This window comes from Ischnura elegans, chromosome 5, assembly GCF_921293095.1.
Source record: "Ischnura elegans chromosome 5, ioIscEleg1.1, whole genome shotgun sequence".
NCBI lineage: Eukaryota > Metazoa > Arthropoda > Insecta > Odonata > Coenagrionidae > Ischnura > Ischnura elegans.
In genome coordinates, this window is record NC_060250.1 from 67,064,099 (window position 1) to 67,075,020 (window position 10,922).

At 36.8% G+C, this 10,922-nt stretch overlaps 1 long non-coding RNA gene across 1 annotated transcript; it reads right to left on the minus strand.

Annotated features, from left to right (window-relative positions):
- Positions 1–2,816: 2,816 nt before the first annotated feature.
- LOC124159838 lies at positions 2,817–5,867 on the minus strand. The gene is made up of 2 exons (XR_006865025.1): positions 5,628–5,867; positions 2,817–3,199 (listed from the first exon to the last, which is right to left on the minus strand). It is a non-coding gene; the product is annotated as an uncharacterized LOC124159838 (long non-coding RNA).
- Between the last annotated feature and the right edge of the window lie 5,055 nt (positions 5,868–10,922).

Sequence of the window (10,922 nt, forward strand, 5' to 3'; positions counted from 1 at the left end):
TGGGATTCTGCTTATCCCTTTAGTGTATTTTTCTAACTGATACATAAAGCTCTTCCGAAACACACCTCCATACTGTACTGTTCCATTGTAATGGGTCTTGTTTAGTCTTGAATAAAATTATATTATTCCAATGAAAATCCATATAGGTAGTTCCTTCATTTTCCTTTCCTGCCCAAGACTCCCACTTCCTTTGCAAGTCCCTTACAATGTATAAATACAGTTAACAACATGAAGATAGGTAGAGTTATCTCTTGTCACGGGTACTTCATTCTCCTAATTTAATACCCTATCTCATCATGTTAGGCCCTTTCAAAGTACCCATTTTATATTTGTAGGGACATACATACAATGGTATGCATAAATAATCATTAATAATGCATGGGTGATAATAATAATTATGCCAAAAAATTGGATTTTAGCAATGTAATTTCAAGAAATAAATAAAATTAAACAGTTCTATTTTAAAATTATAAATATTTGAACTAACCTTAGCAGAATCACTTTTAATTAAAAAATGGAGTGGTAATCAGCCAGATAATGAAACATGACTGTCTGATGGAAGGAAGGAATTACAGAGTAAGGTAATGGAAGGCCTACCCCTGTTATTCATATTATGAATTGGCTATTAATAATATCTTACAACATGGAGCAAGTAATCAAGAATGTAAATAAGGAATTCTATGTCAGCAATGGAACACTAGTACATAGGAGAATCAAGTCCGCAGGCATACTCAATCAACCTTCATATTCAGTGACGATTGATATATGTGACTGATACTACTTAAAATATAAAATGGAATTTTTAAAAACTTTGATCCTTTAAAGGCAGTAATGCCTTGAGTAAGCAGTGAAATGACTAATTAGTGGAATTGTTCAAGCATACTACTTGATTAGTACTAAATTATTTTCACTCATGGGTGGTATGAATAAACGTCTTTTACAATTTTACATGAAAGCAACTATAAAATTGATAAAGCAGCAATGATTGACCTGGAGGCAGTAATAACTTACACGTTAACATAAATATTACTCACTTAATTTGCTAAACGAAAGTTTTTCCAACCATTAGTTTGTGTTACCTTCACCAACATGTTAAAATTATCCAAAAAATTGCTTCATTTTGAACCTCATACTGCACGTTTGATGTTGACCACTCACTGTATGAAAAGAATGCATACTACATTACATCTTGCCTTTACCTATGTCATCATTTTACCTGAAAAGATTGAAAGAAAGATATACATATATAGGGATTGGGAAATGCAGCTAAATAACATTATACAGGTTCAATTGAATTTAGCTTTATTAAATGAAAATTAAACACATTTACAAAAAGAAGAGAAATTTACTAAGGAAGAACAAAGTTGTTGGCTGGCACTGAAATTAAAATCACAAAACACATTTCCGATAGCAAGAAGACGATGCAAAATCTAATGCAAAAAAGGCAAAATTGCTAGTTGGATGTGCAGAATTAGATGAGGAAGAGATGGGATATGGCTTATGAAAGACAGGAGTAATGAAGGCGGGGAAAAGTTCTCTTCCAGTTACAGAGAGGGCACCATCACCACAGGAAATGGTTCAGGTTAAGGCATAGAAGAAGGCAGCAGAGTTATGGCATCTTTCATGACATCGAGGTATCCAGCAGCCCAGGAGAGAGAAGCAGGAGCAGGAGCTGACCAATGTCAAGGAAGAGGAGGAATTCATAGAGGAGTATCTGAAAGCTTGCAAAGAAGTGGCATATAAGCATATGATACATATAAACTCCATGCAATAATACAGGCATAATTAGGTCTCTCAAAGCATGCATTATACCTTAATATCCATATGCAAACACAATGATCATTCACATGCTTTTAATATCTTCATTTGTAATAATTCATTTCAGAGAGCATTGCATGGATTCAATTTTATCACACTGGGTTTCAAAATTGAAAGCCTCCATAAACTGAGCCTAAGGCTAGTACCAGTATTTTAAGTTTGAATTCCCATCACTAATTTGCCTATTCTGCAGAGGCTCAAACTGAAACGTGCATCAAACTTCTAACTACATTTATTTTGTTTTCATTATCCCTAAAATTAGGTAATTGCAATGAATATATTTTCCCTGAATAACCTTTGGCAGATAATCATTTGCTAATGACTTTAAAAGCATCAAGATAATGGAGAATTTTAAAATGAAAGCACAAGCAACACCAAGCAAAATATATCATAACAAATACCACACGCTTCAACTTCGCCTCCTCTGTTTGAAGCTGTATGCCTTGGATACACTTCTTAAATTCCTCCTCCATATGGATGATGTTTCCAGCAGCCTTGGCATTGGCAAGTTCCTGCTCCTTAATAGCACAAGCAATCTCCGCTTCCCTCTTCCGGATCCGCTGGATGGCATCCTACTTTTCATTGTAAGATGCCATGAGTCCCAGCCTAGCCTCCATCTCCTTCTCAATTAATTCCTGATTCGCTTCCCTGATTAATTATGCCCTTTTTGTACTGCAAGAAGTCCCTGCAGATTGCATCCTCGGAGTGTATGCTTCCTCTCGATGGTGGCCATTTAACTCAGAGGAAAAATAAGAAAGTATAACGTTGATTAATGGAAATCATGACATAATTCCTGGAAATAGCATCAAGTAACTCAACTTAACTTCAACCATGATGATTATATTGGATATGCAATGACATTTTATAAAGGTCACAGAAAAATAACCACACAATACACAAAGGCTAGTATGATGCAGGTCAATTTCTCTTTAACGAAGTTGTATTCCTTTAAGCACAATCATGGTACTGTACACATTTTATATTTTTTGACTGACAGATGCAACATGATAATATTTTACTTGATAATAATCTCAGTGCAACACTAAGGAATTCCCTTTAATAATGATAGGAACATACCCGTTTTTTTAATCAACTTGCCTGATATCTCAGAAATGTTGAGAGGAAGCAAACAATCCAAGGTCCCATCCCTACCCACCGGGGAAACGCTAGGGACCGCCAACGCATCAGAGTCCCCAGCATTCGCCGGAGAGTAGGAGACGGACGGCGAGGCTATTTCCATCTCTGGTGGCAAATCTTCCTTACTGGTGGGTGTCATTGGTCCGCCACCACTCTTCATCATCTCCTGCCTTTCATTCGCCAGCTCTTCCCGTTTCCTCATCTTGATATTATCGCAACTCTTCCTCAATTGCTTGGCGGTACGCTGTGAGATAGAAAAATTATCCGTTACATTGAGATTTACGACAAAGTATATCACTGGACTTGTAACCAAACCAAAAATAAATATCCATCACTACAGCTACAATAGGGTTGTTCACCATATTTTTTTTATTTAAGAAATCGAAAGATCGTGCTTCAGAAGGAGCAATGACAATAATATTATGCTATTTTCTTCATTGTACATGTTTAGAGAAGGCTTTAAACAGTGACAAATTTTACGTTACGCCAAAAAGCCCTACTTCCATCTTGAATTGGTGTGTGACGTCACAAGCCTGTAGATGCCCTACTGCAGTGTTTGAAGTGGCTCAGCAGGGTTATTCCACTTTTTTTTTAAGATCTCCAGCGTCTGCCGCCAGATCAGCGTTTAAAGAAAATCCAAATTTATCCTTTAATAAGAGTTATAATAAGCAAAATTACCCTTATTTGTACATATTTATTGCTCATCATATCACAAATAGCACTACAACGCACACATTTCACGAGTTGTCTTTTTGATACATATAATCAGTATATTCCGAATCAACTGATTCAATAAAAAACTTGGCTCACAATAAATATAAAACACTATTATGTAACACTAATAAAACATGCCAATCGGTTTTCCAATCACTCTGCACACACAAAAGAATTTGCACTCCTTGAAGTTCGTAAGGATTCTCCACACCTCACTTACCACTCATCATTAACGACTTAGAATCAGTTTACGTTATTTTACATTGACATTACGAAGACAATGAAATGAATAGGCTGAAACAAATTATTGAACTAGCTAAACCAGTTATTGTAACATCAAAAAACTTCGAATTTCACTTTCACTTACCGTAACCAAAATATGACCAAAACAAACAACAGCGCAACGAAATTCGTGAAATGTAAACACTGACGAATGCTCCAAATGAATTGGCAATAGGTAATAAAATCAAACAGAACTTAGAGGCGAACAAACGAATGAAAATTAATATACGTTCGATGTATCCTCTAAGTACAACTAGCTCAAATATGAAACATATCCTTCGCAATAGTTAAATACCTTAGATCGAAATGTATAGGGTTGATTGAACCAGCATGGAAGAAATAAATAATTTCGTCGAAGATGTTACATTCACAACTCACTTCACTTGTCGCTTCACTCTTTACTTCATCGTCTATATGCAATCAATTCACTCAGGGGTACATTAAGGTCACAAATTTTGTTCACTTGCACTAGCGGCAAAATGAAAGTTCACTGCACGTAGGTAGTTTCCTTGCAAATGCGGCTATACAAAACTTTCAATTCCTGTCAACAATTACACTACATACGTTGCCTGCCTAACTTGAAGAATGGATTTTATGTCGCCTTGATCCATCCGGAAGCTTCATGCACAACATAGGCCATTTCAAAATAAGGAATAACCTTGGCAAATGTCCAGTCGGCATGCTGAGTGCTCAGCTTGGCATCGAGCGATCGAGGGTACAGGCCAGCCGTACAGGCTTGTTTCGTCATCACCTCTATTTCAAGATGGCCGACCGTTTTTGGCGGCGTTTAAAATTGTTCGAATTTTGATTGCTAATAATTCCATCATTACTTTTTCAACGCATCTGTCATTCATCCCAATCAAAATGAAATTACATCAGAAGTGTTATACATTCGTTTTTTTAGACCGTTCTGATAGGCTTGAACAACCCTATTGATAATGCTACACGTACACTACGTATATTCACGAATTTATTTACTTTGCCACTAAATAACAATTACAGCAACTCCGCCACCATTGCGGAGTCGTTTTAATTGTTACCCCTACCCCGCCGCTACAAGCCGAAACCAAAAGCTTCACAATAATAATTCCATTAACATTCCATTAACTTGGAATTATTGTTGTGAAGCTTTTGATTTCGGCGCAGGAAAATAAGATTTACTCGTATCGCATGGCGCGAATCACGTCTAATCTTGTATTGGAAATGAAGGGAAATACGTTTCGTGGAAAATCTCTGGCCGCGACATAATCACGAAGGTTTTTTGCAATCTACCACCAAAGTGCACTTTATGAGGATTTCAGCAAAGAATTTAAAAAAAAGTTATAGCTTTTCACCGGTTTTTAAACCCCAAAACCAATGAACTAGCTACGAACGCTACGAACCTAGAATGAGCTACGTCGATGTTACCAACAGACTTAAACGAGTTATGTTAGATTTTTGTTGAAAATGAGCAAGTTGTCTCGCGAACTGCCGAGCATGGATAGTCGCAATCGCAGAATGGCTCTTCATGAAAATGTCTCCGAATTTATAGATAGTTTTAAAATTATGACTTTGATAAATAGTTAGCGATCAGTCAGCAACCATTTTTCATAATTAATTGTTCATTGAAACAAAAATCTTTTCAACTATCAGACAATGCATTTATCACCATCATACTTCCAAACAAACATACTTACCTTCCGAACAAATTCGTTCGAATTAAATTCGTCCTGCACATTCAACTAGGCTCTCGCCTTCCATAATGCATCCGTCTTCTTGCTTTCCAACACCTCCAGACGCTAGTTATGACGCCAATCAACAACTTCGTCTCTTCCCTTGTAAGCCTGTCCATCTTGTTGTCCTCCAGTTTTATTAATAAAAGCGATCTTCTTTTTGTTGATGCGTTCTTGCCGCAATGAACTGTGGGCAGCAAACGTCACACAAAGCATGACGTAGATATGAGAATTTCAGCGATCAACTCAACACCCACTACTTCGAAGAGGAAGAGTTTGGTGTTGCTGTAGGAACGTTCTTGACTGCGAATAGTAGGTGGAGATACAACTCTTTCTCATCCCACTCCGGCGATAAGAGTATTGTTTAAAAATACGGCCCTATCAAATTGCAGAAAAAACGAAGTCCGGACGGTAAAGTGGTTGATGAAGTTAATATGTGAATGTAACCGAACGCTGAATTTATATCATTATTTATATTATTACGCATCTTCGTCTGAAGATAAGTGCTCAATAATTCTGCCGCATTACTGAACTAATGATGAGTTCACCTTAAATGAAACTTAGGAAATTGAAATTCCTTAATATACTTCGAAAAAGCCAGAGATAAGCATTTGTTTTGCTTTTATTTTTGGAAGGTGATTTTTTTACATTCAGTATGATTCAAAGCGACGTCGAGACTCGTTGCGAAATATTGTGGAAAGAAATTCGTAAGTGCCATCGTACCTAAAACCGACGTACTGCATACTTCAATTTTGCAGCCTTAAAATTGTGGATGCACAGAAGCAATTAAAGAATGCAATGATTTCTATATTCACGAAGGGTTCTTATAGATAAGTTGGTCGCTTTCATCCCTGGAGGCTTGACTGCGCCTTTTTATCCCAAGGAGAGCTAATAATTGTATATTATAAAAGTGGCGTGTATTATGAGGAGTCGCAATTATACCGTCTCTCATTACTCAAACTCCTCGTCGGGAGGAAAACGTGACGATTAGATCCTGCGCGTTGCATTCAAGACTCCCGCTATGCACCTAGGGCGGCTTCTTTTGATTATTACCTCCTGATCGTATGATTGGATGTTGGACCGACCACCCACCGAACAGCGGTACTCGGCCTGTTGGTATGGCAATTACTTTCATTCATCGAGGGCTGCTTGTTACAGGTATCGGCAATGGGGAGGTTTGTTTAATCCCTTCGAACCTACGTGACTGTGCGAAAATGACTGAAAATGACGCTTTAGTTCGTGTACTCCAGATCTAATGCCAATATCTGGACGGCGGAAAGCTATTGATCGGTGTCGATTGCCGTCATGTTCTTGTTTTCGACGGAATTATACAGCACTTTCTGGTGATGAACGCCTGTGATTACGCTTGTTTAATAGTGATAAAAATTCCAAATCATGATACTTGTTCGTTAAAGCTGATTTATTACTATGATAGCATGTAATATGTGCTTGATGGCCTTGGCAGTAGGAATGGTGGAGAAACTGCAATGTAATTTTTCTCTTATGAGCGAGGATGGTAATTACATTTTTAATAATTGAAGTTTCACAGCCACGATCAGCCTTTATTTGTGCATGCTTAATTGGTTCATTGATATGGTATCAACATTTTTGGATGAATATTAATTGAAGAATGACTCTGCTATTTAACGTCTTTAAATTCGCGAGTCTTCTCTTATGATGGCAAAGACTAATCATAAGTTCAACAGATTCAGGCTTCAATTGGTGGAAGTTAGACATATTTAAACAAATAAAAGATCGTAGCACTTTTCCACAAAAGTTTTACTGGGTACAACGATGGTCTTGTACCAGATGATGGCTCAGTGAGCCGAAACTCGTTGTACCCAGTAAAAATTTTGTGGAAAAGTGCTACGATCTTTTATTTATTTAAACAGAGTAATCATGTCTCAAGAGTTATTTCCACAACCACCCATATTTGCTTCCGTTCTCTTTCTTTTTAATTGTTAGGTGTGACCTTTATCTGCACTCATTCTGGGAGTAGTATAACTTAGAATGCGATGGAAGTTTCAGTTTCTTCTTGAAATATGTTTTTAACCACAATCTCTGGAGACTCAGAAATGTAGAACAGCTGAAAATTAGCGATCCTAATCTAATTTCATAGCGTTAGCTACTTGACCGATCAAATAATATCCCCAGCCTATCACCTCTGTAGATATTGAATACATTTTTGATCTCGCGCAACTGAGAAAAAAGGAAATGTATATTTCTCTTGACAATTAAATGCAATGTATCGATTTTCTGTCTTCAAATCCATGTGAAAATTCTTACCTATTCCTCATAATTATATAAGTAACATAATCTTTGAATCATTTTTCGTGACTTGAATCATGGAGTTGCGAGAGATAAAATGATCATGATAAATATGAAATGCCTTACGCCAGAGAAACGACATGCATTACGTCTTTCCCTTCAAATTAGAACTTAGTTTTTTATTTAACATACCATATGTGATATTTTTTCTTTCTTTAGAGAGTTTCTATAACTAGAACGAATGTTGATTACATAAAACACATTTGTTTCAGTTTAATATGCATATGCTTCCCTTAATTACGGAAAACCTGTCCGCTAGTTTGTAACAACACCCAACCTTACATAACAAAACAGGTCAAGGAAATATATCAGTTTCTATTCTTGATGTGGCCCTAATCGATTCGAAAATATGTTGCTATTCTATGGATACATTTTAGTCGCGTTGTTTCGTAGAAGGCATTGATGTATCGTTTGAATAAATTCATCCCTCAATTCAGTAACTCCTGCCTTATGTTATAACGTATCACTTGGGAGGTATTTCGATTTAGTTCGTAGATAAAATATTCTTGCCTCATTCTAATTATTTTATAGTTGTCCAATTACGAATTTCCTCAAGACCCTTTGCTTTGTCCGATAAATCCCTTCTTTTCGTTTTGTCCTTGAAGAAACTGATTTCATTTCATTTGGGTATGCTTAGGATTAGGATTGAGGAATTTAGCTGTATTTTGGGAATTGCCGGTGCATCGAAGTGAAGGGCAAGTGACTAGATTTTACGTAGGAGTAATTGACTGTAATTAGACTCGCAATCGAGAAATTATGTATTTTTGGAACGAGAGAATTGGCCTGATTCGTGGCCTTTATTAACTAAGAGAAGTGTGGCTATAGATTCTCTCTGAAATATAAGACAGCTAAGGCAACTAGAGGAGCTCATTTAACACCAGGAGGACGGGATGGGTCATTTCGACCGTATATCATGCTCAAAACCAAATTTAACTTCTCCTTTTTGTCCTATTCCTGAGAAATTTTGTGACTGGGTGTGTAATTACACATGCAATGCTAGTATAGAAAGAAAATCTCACGATTCTCATGGGAAGTCCTGTAATAGATGTTATACCAATAACTTTGGGTATTATAGGCTTTTGGTATTCTGACCCACAGGTGACGTTCTCTCGTAACCTCTCATTGAGGTCAGGTTTTCTCTCTATTTTCTTCTTCTAAACACCAGATATATTTATTTACAAATCGAATAATAATAATAATTAAGGATGCATATAGATAAATATTTGGAACCTTTCTATTTCGTTTCGATGCAATTCTTCGATACATGGGTTTATACTGCTCCGTTGGTTGCCTGCATCACAGTAATTGCCACATAAAATCGGTTCAACTTAAAATTTAATTTTTATTAGAATTAGGATTGATAGCAAGCTATTTTTCCTCTGTGGTCTAATTCACTTTGCATCACAAAAATATGCCTAAGAATTGGTCATATATCTAACAGAAATGAGCATCAAGCTAGAAAACTTGACGTGTCAAAATGAACTATGCCAGTCATTCTAGATAGTCTAAAACTCCCGTCCTCCTAATATTTTAACGTCAATTAGTCGAATAGTGTATTTTTAGAGAGAGTAGAGAGTCATCGGAGTCTTCAGAGACACCTATGGGCCGACGAATGCGTCATGCTGCAGGTTTATTCGCAACTTATTTCCTCTCATTCATATTCGCTCACATGAGTGCTTGAAGCTCAATATCATCCTCCATCCTAAGAAATTACGATTTTGCACTCTCGATGATACACCTGACCGTTAAGATATCTTTGCTTCACATTTGCTACCTTACGCATTGATTCTATATTTTTGAATTCTAATTTTAAAGTTTGAACCGTCAATTTTACGCTTGAAACATGAAGAATATATTGTGAATGAGTGATATCTCTCTCCAATAAACAACTAAATATATTCTCCATCATCAAAAATTGTTTCTTCCACTTCGCTAAAATATTACATTTTAGTGTTCCTATAATACTAGTATACATATCCTATTTATATTCTGCTTTAGCTCAACAAAATTTTCTCTTTTTCGCCCGTGGATCACGGTCGACTTCTTCTTAAACCTTAACTTCTGGTCCCCAAAGAATTCGTTGTGATTCAGATCACAGACGGTCATAAATTTTGCTGTCACCTGACCTACTTCAGTGAATGGGATTATTACCATCATTTTATGGAAAATGCTTCTGGGCTATCGTATTATCCTTCCCACGAATTATGGAAGGGAAAATAGTCATCTCCTAAGGCTTAAAGAGAGCCAATTTGGCTCACCTATCTCGGAAAAGGAATTGTAAATATGATATTCCATTAAAGGTTTTCTAATCTTTCTTAGCTCATGAGTATCTGACATACAATCAGGATCCTCTCCGCGATCGCATGACTAAATGACGAATGAATAATGCCCTCACCACCGTTACTTCCTATTTTCCGTTGGTTTTCCCCATTTCTCTCTTTAACATTCTAATATTCCTTGCCTGAAGTTAATTTGTCATCCGCATCTGAAGACTTTTTATTTGTTTACTGTTCATTAGTTGCTAAAATTTCCATTTTCATCTCACACAACGGCTCACAATTCTACAGTTTTAATATACTCTTCTTCATAAAGTCAGGATATTTGTTTCAAGAAAATCTGCTCCCTATTTCATGGACTAAGCTTCCATTTAATTAGAATATTTGGTTGCGTCTTTGCTCATACCTCCAATGATTGAAACCTTCGCGTAACCTAGCGCCGAGTGCTCCATTTATTTTTTTAAAATAAAACGAACGAGAAATCGTGTGCTGCACCGGATGGCGTACTCTCGCATACAAAATGGTTCTGATTCCTTTCGCACCGAAATTGCATTCCTGCTATCTGCTTCGACCCCGACAAGTCATTATTTCTTTATTTGGCTCTGAAGTAAAGGAAGGTGTTGCGTAACGTGGTATTTGCAATCTCACAGTGCCC